This window comes from Anas acuta, chromosome 11 (assembly GCF_963932015.1).
Source record: "Anas acuta chromosome 11, bAnaAcu1.1, whole genome shotgun sequence".
NCBI lineage: Eukaryota > Metazoa > Chordata > Aves > Anseriformes > Anatidae > Anas > Anas acuta.
In genome coordinates this window covers 10,970,863-10,986,757 of record NC_088989.1, presented here as the reverse complement: position 1 = coordinate 10,986,757, position 15,895 = coordinate 10,970,863, and the positions used below count along the sequence as shown (strand labels likewise).

Sequence of the window (15,895 nt, the reverse complement as noted above, 5' to 3'; positions counted from 1 at the left end):
TGCTCCCTTTGTCTGTGTCACTCTCTCACTTCCAAGAATTGGGAATGGGCTTGGGACACTGGAGCTAACAACATCACCGTATTAGATTTATAGCAAAAATTGGCGACAATCAGCCTCATCAGTTAGAAGATGAAGCACGTGTTGATTTGAAGAGTCTCTCAATATGACTTGTTGATCAGTTGCTTTCAAATGGGTCAATAGCTCAACAGACCTCTGCTGCAGGGATCAGTCGGGTTGGGGGATGTGTCAGCAGAGGATAGGACAGAATCCAAGCAAAAACAGATTAAACTAATGCCTGAGAGTGGGCTTTGGATTTGGTGCAGAAGAAGTCTGGGTGGATATTTCTTTGGAGCAAGAAGGGTTGTGTTCTGTCTCCCTGCTACAAGATACGAATTCATGGCACATTGTGAATTTATTTTTATTTGCACCTCTTTGGGGAAAGGGGGAACAGAACTTCAGGAAAATAAAAAGTCTGTTAACCCCAAGATTCCTGGCAGCACCATTTTCACAGAATGTCAAGGGGCAGAGCAGCTGGCCTTTAGGGCAGTCACATACCTAAAGAAATGCCCGGAGCCTTTTCCAAAATAAGCACCTGCTTCAAGCAGCAGTACCTATTTCATCAATAGAGGAGAGAGGCATAAAAAATCCCCATGGATTTCCCTTCTCTGGTCCCTCTGAAATCCACCACACTTTAAGCGATTTCCCTCTAGCACTGATTGCCTGTTACTCTCCCCAGGACACGAGCACCAACCTTTATTGTTTCAAAGCCACGGGCAAAGCACTGAGGAAAATCTACTGCAAAGCTTTGTTGGTGAGTAGCTTTTGAGACTCACAGTATTTTGTTTTGTGGTTGCCGGATCTCTGTGCTTAGGGGTCGTCATCATCTGCCCTAGATAGAACATGATTAATAAAGAACTGTTTTAATGTAATTTTCGCCGCTGACCTTAATTGCACAGGTCAGAAATGAAAGCAGCTCACCATATGCCAGACATTAAGGTCTCGAGCAATTCCCCGGCAAACGTTACACTCCCTTGGATTGGATTGGAGACCAGCCAGGCTGCACTCATTGAAACTTATAAATTGCCTTTATCTTGCTGGCAATGTAAAATTAAATTGGTATAAGGGATATTGCATTGTTGATGAAGATGTACAAGGCAGAGTTAACTCCGATACAGTGAACTTATCACAAGATATGAGAAATATCTTAATTGGCTCAACACCTTCCTTGAGTGGCCTTGAAGAAACCCAGTGTTCCTGAAAACTGCAGCACCATTAAAGGAAATAGTCATTGTTCATTCTCCTCGTGTTTGAATTGTGCTGCTTTTCCTATGCTGCTCATGAATGGTAGGGTGCAAAACAGGATATATAGCAGTTTAGAAATGATGACGCTGTAGTGAGCTATGATTTTATCTAAAAATTCCTTTTCTTGTGGTGTATTTATGGCCTGTAAGCCTTCCCTTGCTACAATTCTTTCCCAAGCTCTATTTCAATCCATTGTCCATACAGGGCTCATTTTGTTAAGTTTTCTCATCTCTAGCTATAATGACAATTGGATGATGTAAATCTGTAAGCAGCAGGGAGTCTTTGGCTGAAGATGAACTCTGGTGAACATTAACCCTTCTGGGCTCTCTTAACATTTGGACCCAGACTTTGGAAGTAAATGAAAATGAAAATCTTTCCAGTAATTTTCTCCTCTCATGAATTCAATCAGAGAAATTAAAGACAGCCAAGACCTTTTAGGTCACAGTGTCCTGCTTTCCTTTTGTCAGAGTCTTTGTGGCCTCTGTTAAATCTGTTTGAGAAGATTGGGAAGTTATCGTATTACTCACTTGTTACAATCCTTCTAGAATTATAACTATATTAAGGCAATTGTGCCATCTGAGGCAGACATTTTCCAGAGAGAGGGAGTAAGGAAGGCAGTGTTCTTACTTTCAGGGGCTTATATTCTCAAACAGCATGGCTCAATAGAGATGGTTGAGCAGCAAAGCAGTGGGGCTCGATGGTTAAGCCAGCAGGGACCAAGCAGCATAGTAGAAAAGCCCTCAAAAATCACTAGGGCCTTTCCCATTGCTGTGTTGAATGTGCATGCAGTCGTGGAAGGAGGTTACAAACACACAGGAGATGTCATCACCAGGAATTACTTGCATGCCCAATCACAAAACAAAAGTGCAGTGGGTTATGAGGCTATGAGCTATGGGGCTGTGAGCCCTAAGATCTTTGTGAAAGAGGGTATAAGGCTTCTGCCTGCTATATCTACAAAGGGAAAACTATGTTGGATGACTGAGCTACAGTGGACAGAGAGCTCTGAAAGGCTGGCATCCATCAGCCAGTCATCCTTGACCCTGGGCAGTGTGGCATGTGTGTATAAATGACCAGAACTCCTGGGTCCTTGACACCCTATCATTAAGGGACTTATGCCCTCAGTTGTCAGCCTCATATTCTTGCCCACTGTCCTTGATATGAGATCCAATCTCTTTAAGATGTAAGGGTGGCTGACTTTTCCCCCTGTGATCCTAAAGAAGGGATCAGCACTCAGAGATTTATGCTGAGTTTATGGAGTACTGCACCTGGAGTGCAATCCATGTGCCCCCATGTTCCTCTGCTCACATCATAACAGGACAACGCTCAGTTTTGGATGATTCCCACAGGACCTGCAGTCTCCCTGTAAGTTTGTGGCTATCCTGAAATTGGCAGTCCTCTAAGTGTCAACTGTAGAGCTGGTGCCATGCTGGGAGGAGCAGGGGATGTCCCACGGACCATCCATCTGGACGCAGGAGGAATCGGTACCTTTCAGCCCCTAGGTGTTAGGGTGACAAGCTCTAACAAACGCAGCAGATGGGTATCTGGTGGAGAGTCTTTAGTAGGCTGGCGGAGTGCCTGACAAACCACAGGGAGAAAATCACAGTATTAAAAGAAGCCCCACGCAGAAACATACTGAAATCTTGCCAGCACTACATCCGACCAGCTCCCGAAAGGGCTTCCTGCACCGCGGAAGTCAAACCTGCTGTCTTCTGCATCCCCTTTCTAGTTTTTGTTTTTGTTTTTTTTTTTTCCCAGCCCCAATGCCATGAAATGGCCTTGGTGAGCAGCTTGCCAAAGTGGCCGTCTCCCACGGTGTCTCTTCTCATCTTCTCTTAGCACCTGAGGGAAGGGACAGGAAAAGCAGCATTCAGGTTGTACATGGGCCATGCCTAGAAGTTTTTAAAAAGAGGAGGAGAAAGATTTCAGCAGAACGCATCAACTAACCGGCTTCTTCACCTAATTAGCTGTGGAAAAGTCACCAGATGGACACAGATTTTAATGATGGCTTCATTCAGAGTCTTGGAGGAGTGGGTTGGGTATAAGAGATAATTATCTTGACTTTTAGATGTAAAAGGCTTCTATTTTATTCTGCCTTTTTTTTTTTTTTCTTCCTCTAGTTCATTTTTAATGAAAGAGAGGAACAGTGAAATTCAAAACATCAAATAAAAAAGGAAGGTTGACAATCCATCGTTTAATCTCTGCTCAGTGCCAGGCTGGAGTGACATTTCTAAGGATTGGTTTGATGGGAAACTTGTTTGTTCATAAATTGCCACAAAATGGCATTCTGGGTTTAGCCAGGGACTTTTCCCCTCCCCCTGTGCACTAGGGGGAAACTTAAAGCGATCTTATTAAATGCTACAGGGGTGGGAGGTGTGTTACCATGACAGAAAAAAAGTACAGATAGGAAATGCCTCTCACACCCATTCTCTTTCCTCCCCTTCACACACCTCTGCTCACACCCAGTGCTCAATAAGGGGCATCAAGATGAGATTGTGAAAGCAGTGCACAGCTGCCCCAAATGTTGATAAAGACCTCAGGGAATTAACGGGACCCTTCTTTAGCACAGAGAGCAGAGCTGATGTCTGCAGAGCAGGGGAGCTGTTACCACTGGGGTATGCAGGGAGAATAGAGAAGGAAAGCAACCAGAAGAGCAGGACAAAGCTAGGTTTCCAGAGGATAATTCCTCTTCAGAGGCACAGGCAGCCAAGTGCACTTCCCTCCATGCCATCTGGCTCCTGCAGCCTGCTTACATCTGGCTGGGGTAGGAGAAAACCCCTGAGCGACTTGGAGCACCAAGCAGCTGTGGGCATGAGGGGCAAGTCTGCAGAAGGTTCTCAGGAGGTGAGACTACAGAAAAGTAAGTTTTATGGAATCAAAATCAGTCCAGTGAAAATGTGTGATCTAAATGAATGCTTTGCACAGGTCTGGGGTATGACCACAGGTAGCACACATGGTGTGCCTTTAGCCATATTGTTTTGGGTTCAGTCAGAGCCTTGGTGATGGCTGGAAGTGAATTCCTGCTGATGTCTGAAAGTGAATTTCAATGAAAACCTAGTTAGCAGCAAAGCCACTTAGGCCTGAAAAGGCTGAATGTCCACACATGTGTCAGGGAAAGGCTATTTCTGACCTCTGATATGTTTTTCTGAGGTGAGTCTGATAGAAAAATAAGAATCAAAACCTAACAAATCCCAAAATTTCTTCTGAGCCCCCCTTGATTCCTGAGAATATGCACTATAAGGCTATCAGATTTGGCTGTTCTTGCCATTCAAATCAAGAGCACTCTCTAGGAACAAGTTTTGTTTTTCATAGTGAAGGACCTGATTGTGGTGCACACAGATGGAAATGTAATATATATGGAAGAATAGAGAAACAAAAGACAGAAGGTTTGTAATTTCTAAGATACTATATAGGCAGCTGGATAAGTGGATCATGGTATCTGTAACTGAAATAACTGAGACCTCTTACACCCATAAAATGAAGAAACCACTTGAGAACAATGTCTCTGGAGAGGCTCTAGCATTCGCTCAGCCTGGGTAACCCTTGAGACCAAACTTTCACACACTGCTCCAGCCCTCTTGGTGCAGCTGGTACACAGAGGAGCAGTAGAAAGTCTGCAGCAATAGCAGTTGATGGGGAAATTCAAAGGAGGCCACTCAGAGCTCTCACAATGCCTCCCTCTATAATCATGTTTCCAGTAAAGAAGGAAAGGCTGAAAGGGGAAAGATTTATTATTGTTGTTACCAATATTTTACTGTCATTTTCCTAAGTTAGCAACAATCTTCTGTGAAATATGTCACTGAAATATTCAGGTCCAAACTCTTTCCTCTTACTCCTAACCTGAGAGGAAGGAGTTTGGGACCAATCTGTGTGTCAATGGGGAAAACCTAAATCTGCACAACCCCTTAACTCAGGGAGCTGCCCATCAGTCACCAGTACCAGCTGCAGCTCTATCTGTACAGACAGGTACATGTGGAGCAGTTGTAGCTTTATCTGTATAGATAGATGCAAATATAGATATGGATATATACATACACATACATTTATGTTTGTGTAGAAAGCTCTTTGATGGATGCTGGAAAGTACCATCACCGCTTTAGAAGGGTACCAGAAAGCTGGGATGAGAAAACAAAAAACTGCCTTGTAACCAAAAGAAATATCAACGCGCAATTAAGCATTCAGAGCAGAATCGTCAAGTCTGGAGCTAGGCAGGGACCTGTGAGCTTGCACAGCTCCTGCTACAAGAATACCTTGTTGAGCATGGAGCCTCACAAGCTGGTAGCCTCAGCGTGCCTCTCAGCAGACACTTGGCCCTTTTACTAGAGTTGCATTTCCTGGTGATTTACTGAGGACCTTGTTGAGCACGGGGTCAGACACCATTTCCAAAACCATCAAATTATTTTTGGCTTTTCATTCTAGCTTTACTAGTGACTTTAATAAAGCATGAAGCTGTGTTCTGCATTTCGGATAGAAATAAGAGTGGTATTCATCATTTTGAGATGCTGATATTGAACAGCTGCAATCGTTTTTGGAACAGCCTAGAATTTCAGCTTGTTTGTGTATTTAACTGGCTGATTTAAAGTAAGTAGAAAAGTCTCTGGGATGTAAAGCTCATTCAATATTTGGAGAGAATCTTAAAGAGCAAAATATGGAACATATATGGCTTTGAGCTTTAAAAAAGGAAACACGCAGAGATGAGTGCGGGGTCCTTTCTGTTAAGTACCAAACATTGTCTGGGTGAATTCCTTGAATGAATGATACAGCCAGAGGAACTGGGCGTGCTGAGACCTGCCGTAGCAGTGCCCAGACGCTTTTAAGATCTGATCACACATTAGAAATGCCATGGTCAGGCTGGGGCAAGCAAACCATCATGAGGTTACAGCCATGTCATTAGTGATGTCGTTTAGAGCAAGCGATGATCGAAGTACTTTCTTGTTCTATCTGTGCCTTAATAATGCTATAATACTTTTTTTTTTTTTTTTTCCCAAATCCCATCCCTATTTATTTGCATGGAGCGAGGCCATTGGAATGACAAGCTGAGTTAACGAGATGGTTCATCATTTCCTCTCTCTGTAATTTTAATTCAGCAGATTGCTGCCTTGCATCTGCATGTGTGTCGGTGCGCCTCACACTCCTCTGACACATCACCTTTCCAGGGCTATCATTTTTCATCTAAGATTATGGACAGGCATTTGGAAAGTGGCCTCAACCAGCGAGGCGAGGAGAAGTTGGATCATTTTTATGAACCAAGGGGTAGAGTGATCCATAAAATATATGTCAAATTAGAACCAGCGCTTCACTGTAAGGAAGACACCAATTAATGGGTTCCAAGGGTTTGGATTTAATAGAGCGGAAGATTTACCAGCCTTTAAAAGCTTAATACCAACACCATTTATTGGGTGAAATTGTTTGTCAGTGGCTAAAAGCTTCCTGACTTCCCCATGCCCCTTGCAAATGGCAACAGTCATATCTATAGAGATTGACAGCGGTGCACTGCTTCTTGCTAAAGAGTTTTTTAACTTTTTGCGTGGATGGAGCATGAGTGGGAGGGCTTGGATACATTTTGTGTAGGGAATATGAAAAGAATGAAGCCCGGAGCAGATATGAATCTCTCTCTGCAACACTGACTGGCTCTCACCAAGTGGAAATATGCTAGCTCTGATGAACATTAGTAGTGCAATGATTGTCAAGTAACTTGTTTGGTTTTGTTGGCTGCTTCTTCCTCTTTCTGTTCTTTTTCTCCAAGTTATCTGCTCATGGTCTTCAGAGTTTGAGACAACCATTATCCTTAGCCCAGAGCTGTCATCTTCTATGGGATATGGAAGCACATCTGATGGCCTGGAACTATGAAGTTTTCTTGTGTAAACCTTGTAAAACCAGCCTACAACCTAATAGGAAAGGGGTTGGAAGTCCTCATCCCTTATCTCCAGGTAGATCCTTCAACTCCTCATGGCTTTGGCTTGTCCATAGGGACAGGGGTTATGCTTGTATGGCACAGGGTTTATCCAAGTTTATACAAAGAACCTTTTGTTGTTGTTGTTGGACCTACATGTATTGACCACTAAGAATGACTTCTAGCAAGCTGGTAAATTGCTATCAATATTGCCATGACTCAAAGTACATTCTGCTTAAAAAAAATTATGTGCTCTCTAATCTTTATAAACAAAGTGATTTGTCATGCAAGATTATCTTAAGAGCATTTTTAAATTAGTACTTATTCCTTAAATGCATTATGTTTGTGGAAAGGCATGACTATTTGGTTTCACAGATAATATCATTTCATCCTAAGTATGCAAAGAACTTTTAAAAAGACCCAAACAAGTAAATGGAATGTAAATAAAAAAGAAAAGCAAAATATTTGGACTTCTGAAATTCCTCCAGGGTTGTTTTATGTGTTTAAGAATAGACTGTATTTCTCCTGTAAAATTTGCCTTGCAAAGAAAAAAAAAAAAGAGAGAATTTTCAAGGATCTGAAGCTGCATAAGACTTTGAGCAAAGAAAATCATGGTCTTAGAGACACTGCTTGTGTTTTACAGTAATACACAGCCTGAGAAGACCCTTTCTTGGAGCTTACCAGCAAGAGAAGGCTTTCATTACCATAACACATCCATGCCACTTATCAAAGAAAAGGTCAAATGTAAGTTCAGACCATGGCAAAAGGTTATTCAGGTAAATCTCTACCTGAGGCCACTCAAAGTTCAAATTTATGACTGTTGAACAAAAGATGATGCAGGATATTTACATAGCCAATGACATTTGTTTGCAGAATATTCTAAAGAAAAAAAAAAATTACCCAAGTCTTCTTTTGTAGCGAGATGTCAGGTGGGAGGAGAAACTTGAGGTACCTCTGCACAGGTCTTTTAACCTAGGAGAGATCTTCTGGGAAGAACAGTAATGGAGATGAGTCCTTCTGAATTTCATATCTATTTCATTGTAAGCCCCAGTGATGGAAATAAGAATGATGGCTCCTCCCTAGAGAACCTGAGAGCAGCATATCATGTTCAACATTATGTTCCTCAAAGAACTGTAAAAAATTGGTATTGTAATCTAATGAATTGTAGAGGATATCTCCTGAAGGGGTAGATTATCATAGAGAATGTGTGCTTTTACTATAAATCTGTGATTTTATTTTTCTGTTTGACTAATGATATATAGTGAGCCGTAAGTGGGAAAGCCCCAAGAAACATCATGACAGTTGTTTATTATAACAATATTTATTATACTGCATTAATACAGAAATGTTTTCATTGAGGACAGTGGAAATTCTATTGTAGGGTAGGATAAAAGGAACCAAATCTATGCCATGTGTTATGCTAAAAGAGGCACAATTAATTTTTCCTTGCTTTTTCAAAAGCAGCCTCGATTCAAATGGTTGATCTCCTCAGTAGACAAAAGGACTCTGGAATGTCATCTCAACAGTTTGATCTAAAGGACCAGAATACAACTTACTAAAACATTAGTGAAATTGAGACATACTTTTTGAAAGACTGCTGGTAAGAAACCTTTTAGTGATACTAGTGGTGAGGTTTTGATGCTGAAGGACAAAGACTCCTTTCAGAGCTGCCTGGTGACATTGACCCACACCATCGTGTGGTGCTTCTATTTGTCTTCCACTCGTAATGAATTGCTCCTAGGGAGGCTCACTCTGTGCCATACTCTGCAGAAACGAGGATGCTTTTGAATGATGGCTCACTCCATTGTCCTTCATATTGTTTCACGAAGCTCTGCTCAGACTGAAATTCCCAAGGCCAATCCTACTTGCTAGCAACTAGGGGTGAGAAATGAAATCTGTGATGGAAAAGCTGCGCGTGATGGGGCCAGCTTGCCCAGGCCATCGACACTGCAGGTCAACTCTTCCTTCCAGCACCTCCAGCCTGGCTCCAGCAGCTGTGCCATAGTGGAGGCCCTGCTGTTACAGCTCTCCTGCGGCTGAGGCACTGCCGTTTTCAGCCCTTCCAGCCCTCTCCATCTGTCCACCTGTTCTTCCCTTTCCCTACGGACAGCACAGAGTTTGGAATAAGAATTGCTGAAGTGGAAGGGTATTCATCTTGCAGGAAGGGGATGCTGTGTGGGCTGGTGACAGCCTATTCATTGCCTTTGGAGGAATGGCAGGACTGCAGAAAAGGGGTGGCATCAGAAGGCAGCGGAAGGAAGGAATAGCACTGGCACGTTGAAGGAAGTAGTGGTGCTGGAATGGAGTTAGTTAGCAAGTGCTGTTAATAATGACAGCCACCTGTTTCATTAGCCATGGTTTCAAACAGAAAGGATGTGGTATGCAAATTACCATGCAAAGCAGGTTGGCAAAGTCCAGATAGGGACAGGGATTTGCCAAAGGCTCTGATAGCAGCTGAAGCAACAGATGTGTTGCACCAAAGAGTGCCAGGGAGGGAACAGACAAGCGGCCATGGCTGCATTTTCCTCCAGGCAAAGCAGAACAGTGAAATTGCCATTTGGCAATATTTCGGTCAGGTCTTTATACGGGTAGTTGACCTTGATTTGCAAGGCTGATTCATTAGGTGCCCTCCAGTTGGCACCTGCCTTATTACCCAGCACCTAAAGACATGTCAGCATGAAACCCAGACATAAAAATTTATCCTAGTCTAACTCATTGAAGGGACAGGAACTTATGGAGCACTAACATGTTACTTGCATAAATTGCATCTCATTGCTTTTTATAGCTTACTTGCACGCTATAAATTTTGTAAGGAGAGAGAAAGGGAGCTAGAGAAGATTGAATAAATGCAGACAGAGAAGTTCCTTTTCCTTCTAGCTGTAGCAGAAGAGCAGTTGCTTCCCTTTGTCTGGAGGTGTGAGAAATAAGGATGAGCAGTGGATGAATTTCAAAATTCAAAGGCTTGGCTGGATTCAGATATGGCACCCCTCAGCCATATTGGCCAAGAAAACATGCAGAAGCCAGCCTGGCTGAATATCGTATGCCCCTGGAGCTCAGCTCTTAGTGAATGCGAACCAACTGTTGAAGGAATTTAGGATGAGACTTGACTGAACCTCTGCCAAGATTTGTCAGAGGCTGAGATTTGAAGAAAGATAGCCTTTTGAGATTAAGAATAGCTAGGCTGGGTTTCTGGCTCTGCCTCATACTCCTGGGGTGACCCTGGGCAAGACATTTAATCATGCAAAAAGGAATACCAGCTGTATCCTTACTTTACAGGGCTGCAGGGGTGTTGAAAGGATAGATTAATTAAAGTTTAGGAGGCGAGACTCGAACAGAAGACTGACAAGCCCTACATAAATAGCTCGTTGCTAGAGCTAATGGGGAATACAAGTTTCAACCCTGTGTGAAATTCTGACATTAAAACATTTGTCTACAAAATAGACAATTCTGGCAAAATAAAACCTTTATTCATTTCTAATGGGAAATATCAGCGTACTTCATTGTGGTTTATTTAAAGTACTTTCTGGATTTTGAACTCCTTTTCCCAAGATACTTTACCATTCCACAACTCTTAGGATGCGTGGTGGCTCCGTAGTTAGAGGGGAAATGCTAGCACATCCTCACAGAGGTAACTTGGCTACGTATCCCTGTGGTAATATGCAAGCCTCCTGAGCATAATTTTATTCCAATCACCACAAAAGTTCAGGCAAGAATCTGCTGCTTGTGAGATTAATCTAAAATTTAGATTCAGTTCAGCAAATCATAATATTTGATTTGAGGTCCACCAGCCTATCTCCTACAGGTTGTTTCATTCCAAGTTTCTTATCTCAGTTAAATCAATGTATTTTTAAGGGTGGATTTTTTTGGAAACCATATGTTGCTGCTACAAGAACACATTGATGTCATATTACTTGCTGGCAATATGCGGGATATAGTGACTACTTCCATTTTCCAATTCACGTTAAAGCCCTTTATACTGCTTTATCAGTATGTTAGAGTAGAAACCCATTCAGTTCCTTATGAACCTAGGATGATTTATAATATCACATAAAGGTTGAAATAGGAGTGTTTTTCTGATTTCACTATAAACCACACAAAAATTGTTAATTCAGCCAAGTTTTCTACTCACTTCGTAAATAAATGCAAATCCTTCGATATAAAATGAAATGGATAGGTTGTTAATCTATTAGAAAGAAAATGTGTGGGTTTTTTTCTTTGTTTATTTGCTTTTGTTATTCCTTACAGAGCCTGAGTTCTGATAGATGCATATAGGAACTCTTTTGTTCATCTGCATGTAAGTTTGTTGGGAGAGATCATGGTTTAAAAAATGTACAGAGAAAAATAAAAGAGATTTGTGGGAAGATCAGGAAAGCAATATTTCAAAAGGAAAAAAAAAACAACATGCCTTGTTCTACATTTGACAGTGAATTCCAAATTACTTTCAATGTTGTCATGATAAAATTACTCAATTTCCCCCCAAAATAAAGATTCAAATCCTTTTTTTGAATGTAATTTACTGTGCCATAAAAACAGCAACAACAACAACAAAAACCTACTAACAAAATCAAATTGTTAGGACTTTCTTGGGAAAAATGATTTTTTTTATGGACCGTCATCAAAATGTATAATTTCAGAGGAAATATGAACAGGAGAAATGAAAGAACTGAATGATTTGAGGGAAATAGGAGGAAATTTATGGGATTTTTTTCCAGATTTTCTCTAAATCTCTACGATGTACCCATTTGGTTATCCATCCCAATAACAAATGGGTGTTAAAAATGTCCTTCCCAATGTCCACTCCCATAACAAAGCACCAGGTCTTGGTGCAGACATGTATTAAGCTAACCTCTGACATGTATTATGGCAGGAAAAGCGCTCCTTGTGGGAGAGGTGCATGAGTGTTGTACCAGCAGCATCACCACCACTTCTCTTGGAAAGGGTCAGATAGAGCTGTGGGTGTAACAGAGTTAGTAATGTTCCCAGAGCAAGAGCAAACTTTCCTTATGAGATATACTAATGATTTTATTGTGCCCACATGCTCATTAAAGGTAGCTTTCAGTTGTCCATTTCCCTTGACTCTTCTCTAAGACCCACTGCCAGCATGCCAACGCAGGTTTTGGCCCTTCTGAATCATTTTTTTTTAGCTGGGGATAGACTGAAGCCTCCTTCTCCCCCAGCACAGGGGCACGGGGATCCCTTCCACCACCCTGGCAAACAAAAGCAAGGCAAGAACAGGTCCTGATGCCCATGCAGAAAAGGATTTCACTACTGCCAGCCATTCCTGTATCTGTGCCTCCTGCAGCTGATGCCATGACGTCTCCGCTTCCACCCGCCTCCCCCCTTCACTGCTCAGGCTTGTCAGGAGAGGGAAAAGAAGGTGCTTGGAAATTCCCTTTGAAATCGTGCCTGTGAGGCACGGGTTTATCAAAGCAATGAAGCTGTGTGTGCGAGCATGCATGTGAGCACCCTGCCATCTCATCAAAGAGAAGAATGAGAAGGAGTTTCAAAGGGGTGACCTCGTTCCCCCCTTCCCTACTTCTCTGCGCACACGTGTGTGCACGCACACATTTGCCTATCCTCAGAAATTAATGGCTTTCTGCTGGGGCAGTTCGTTAGCAGCTGTGCTGCTGGGAGGCCACGCGTGATCCCTCACTGTGCTCAGGGGTTAACCAGGGAAAAAGCCGTGCTGATTCCTGTCGTCAGACTGGGGACTAAATGAGACAGCTTTATGTGGTGAGAACCAGGGGCTCTGAAACGGCCCCTTACAAGGCCAGGATTCCCTACGACAACACAAGGCTCCTTGGCCAAAGGACAAGAGGGTGCTGTCTGCAGTGTGTGTGACAGCTCATGGAACTGCCTTTCCCATGCGTTCAGCAACAGGCTCAGAGCCCCTTTCAACACCTTTATCCTGGCTGTCAGTCACAAAGCCTCCTGATACTGTTAAGACATCATCCGGGATGAATATCACCCTGTTTTCTGAGGGGTGAAATGGTGGCGTATGCAGCATGGTGACATGAAGCTGGAGTGACAGGACGAGCTCACCACAGGGCTCCAGCGGGTGTTTGGAGAGGCAACCTGGGTTTCAGACTGTGGGGGGAAAGAGGTGCCTGGCCTAGTTTAAAGGCTCTGAGTCTGGGATGGGATGGGATCAGCCCACAAACTTCTTAGGAAATCCTTCTGCCTTGTTGGTCAGCCCTGCTACAGGGTGATTTGGTCCCTTTTTGCATGTGCCTGCAATAGTGGCAGCTTGTAGGCAGCAGGACTCTGACCAGTGTGGTAGTAGTCAATGATGCCAACATCAGGAGGAGGCAGAGGCCACATTTGTAATAACAACTTCAGGCCCCTGATGATGTTCAGCCTTTGATGGTCTCCTCCCAGAGCTAGGGCAGCACCACATCCATCCCTGCACTGCTCCAGCATTGGCAAGGGAAGGTGGAAAGCACATCACGGTCCTCCTCAACCTTCTGCCTGTTCACTCCTCTGCAGGAGGAAAGCACTGGTGCAGAGCTGCTGGGCATACTGGGTGAAAGGGGAGGTGTGCTCGGAGGGAGAGAGGTCTGATAGCCTGTGGCATAAGGAGCACCTTAGGATTAAGCCTCCCAAACACAGGATTTGAAGATGTTATTTCTAGGATTGGGAAGGAGGGGCCCTCTCTGTCCAACCCCACATGGGCTCTGTGATGTCTGCTGATCCTCTGACTTCAAAGAATAAGGCTACCTAAGGTACTGGTATTACAAAAGGCTGAAGCAGTGCCAGCATGTTAGGACTGTAATCTCAGCCCACGATGGTGTGTTGAGCTAGTTGTCCCCTAACAGTGAAAGCCTAACACCTCACTGGTTACCACAAAGCTGCAGCAGATCAATATGTTGTGGCCAGCTGGTGGCCAGGGCTTTTATCCAGGAGCTCTGGCCAGCGCTGATGAACTTATAATTTACAAGCAGAAGCAGAGAGATTAACTTCAGGGCAGGTAACTCTGCAAAGCTGCAATCACAGCCCTAATTGTATGGGCATGTACTCATGGAGAGATGGCATGCAAATTATTAGGAAGAGACTCTCTGCCCTGGAGAGCTCGGGAGAAGGGGTAGACAAAGTGTGCCTCATTAAATGGGGTACTCAGCCTCTGAGCTGGCCACTCAAGGTCACAGGAGGGGTGTGTGTTAAGGTAGCAATCCAAAACTCCCTGCCCCAAGTCTCGACCATAATAATTTCCTAGTAGCTGTTTTCCTATAGGTGGATACTTGTTGTTCATGGAGTTTTTCACCATGGCTCTTTGGGAAAGCTCTGGTTCAAACTGCCTCTGCCCTGACAGCAATGCCTGGCTCAGCCTGAGCAGGTTTGGAAACACTGTGCAGAGAACCTCCTGTATCTCTTTGTCCCAGAGGCCCCACAGTGTGAGACTTAGAGGGGACAAGAGCTGCCTTCCAGCCAGAATATCTCCTGCTGGGGACACAGGAAGGAATAAATGGGTACCACATGTCCCTGTGTTCTGACTTTGAAGACTTCTCCCTGTGCACAGCAACTTTTAGCACTTTCCTGGGCTAATGTATAATGCCTAGAGCGAATCAGATGTTCATATATCCCTTGCCCCTGCTTTATCTACTAACAGGGAAGAAAATTTTTTTTGGTAACTGCTTTGCTGCATCTCTAAAAGACCTAAATGAAGAGGGTATATGTTGAATTTCAGCAAGTGGTAAAATCCAGAGGGCCAAGGTCTACCTGAATTGTAGCTGATGATGTTTCTTTTTCCTGCTAGGGCACCAGACTGTTTCATGGCTGATGGCTGATGTGTTTGCAGATGTCTAGACACAGTGAAGCTGAAGAGCAGCAGCAGTGGGGCTACTGCTATTACTGGGGCTGCTGCTCCCACTGCTGGGCAGAGCTGAGGAGCTGCGGCCTCTGGTTGAACCTGCCTGCTGCTTTCTCCAGCCTCTTCAAAGTTTTTCACCCAGCTCATTAACCAGGCTTGGTGAAGGGCGTCTGGAACTGGTTTAATGGAGAAAAGTAATGTGTTTGCAAGAGGGTAAATCAGTAACAGGTATTTGGGGCAGCACGGGGCTTCAGTTTACAGGGGCTGTTTTCTCTCTACTGTACATAATGAGCTTATTGGTAGGTCCTCAGGAGAATCTGAACATCTTAAAGGAATCAGAAGCCTCTTTTATAAACATACTTGATCTTTATTTTTACATGTCTATGAATTTCCAGTTCATAAACGTGGAAGACCCACTCACCAGAGATCATGCACATGCTCACTAAAGCACAAAAATACAGCTTAATTTCTCTTGAAAGGGAAAAATAAAAATAAAAATAAAAATAAAAATAAAAATAAAAATAAAAATAAAAATAAAAATAAAAATAAAAATAAAAATAAAAATAAATCAGCCTTTCCATCATCACTAATCACCATCTCTGAATTTTTGCTGATGAACATTGGTCTCGATCTCTGGGCAAGTGACGGAAGACCCAACTCAGTGTGAGTAGGGACTGAGAAAGTCTTCCCAGACTGTGAGTAAGGAAAGGATTAGCATGAGAGCTTTGGGTAACAATTCAGTAGCAATGTGCAGATGTTTCCCTTTAGGACCTAATGGTTTCAGGCTCTCCAAGGTTCATTGTTGTATCTTACTCTGTTTCTGCCGTGCCCATTATCTTCAAAAGACACATCTATCTGAGAACGCTCTTCTTCTCAATCCTCATTTGTCTTCCCAG

At 43.3% G+C, this 15,895-nt stretch overlaps 1 long non-coding RNA gene across 1 annotated transcript; it reads right to left on the bottom strand.

Moving 5' to 3' along the window:
* Positions 1–674: 674 nt before the first annotated feature.
* LOC137862437 (uncharacterized) lies at positions 675–3,780 on the bottom strand. Its single transcript, XR_011100269.1, has 3 exons — positions 3,247–3,780; positions 3,002–3,141; positions 675–2,877 (listed from the first exon to the last, which is right to left on the bottom strand). It is a non-coding gene; the product is annotated as an uncharacterized lncRNA (long non-coding RNA).
* Positions 3,781–15,895: the final 12,115 nt, after the last annotated feature.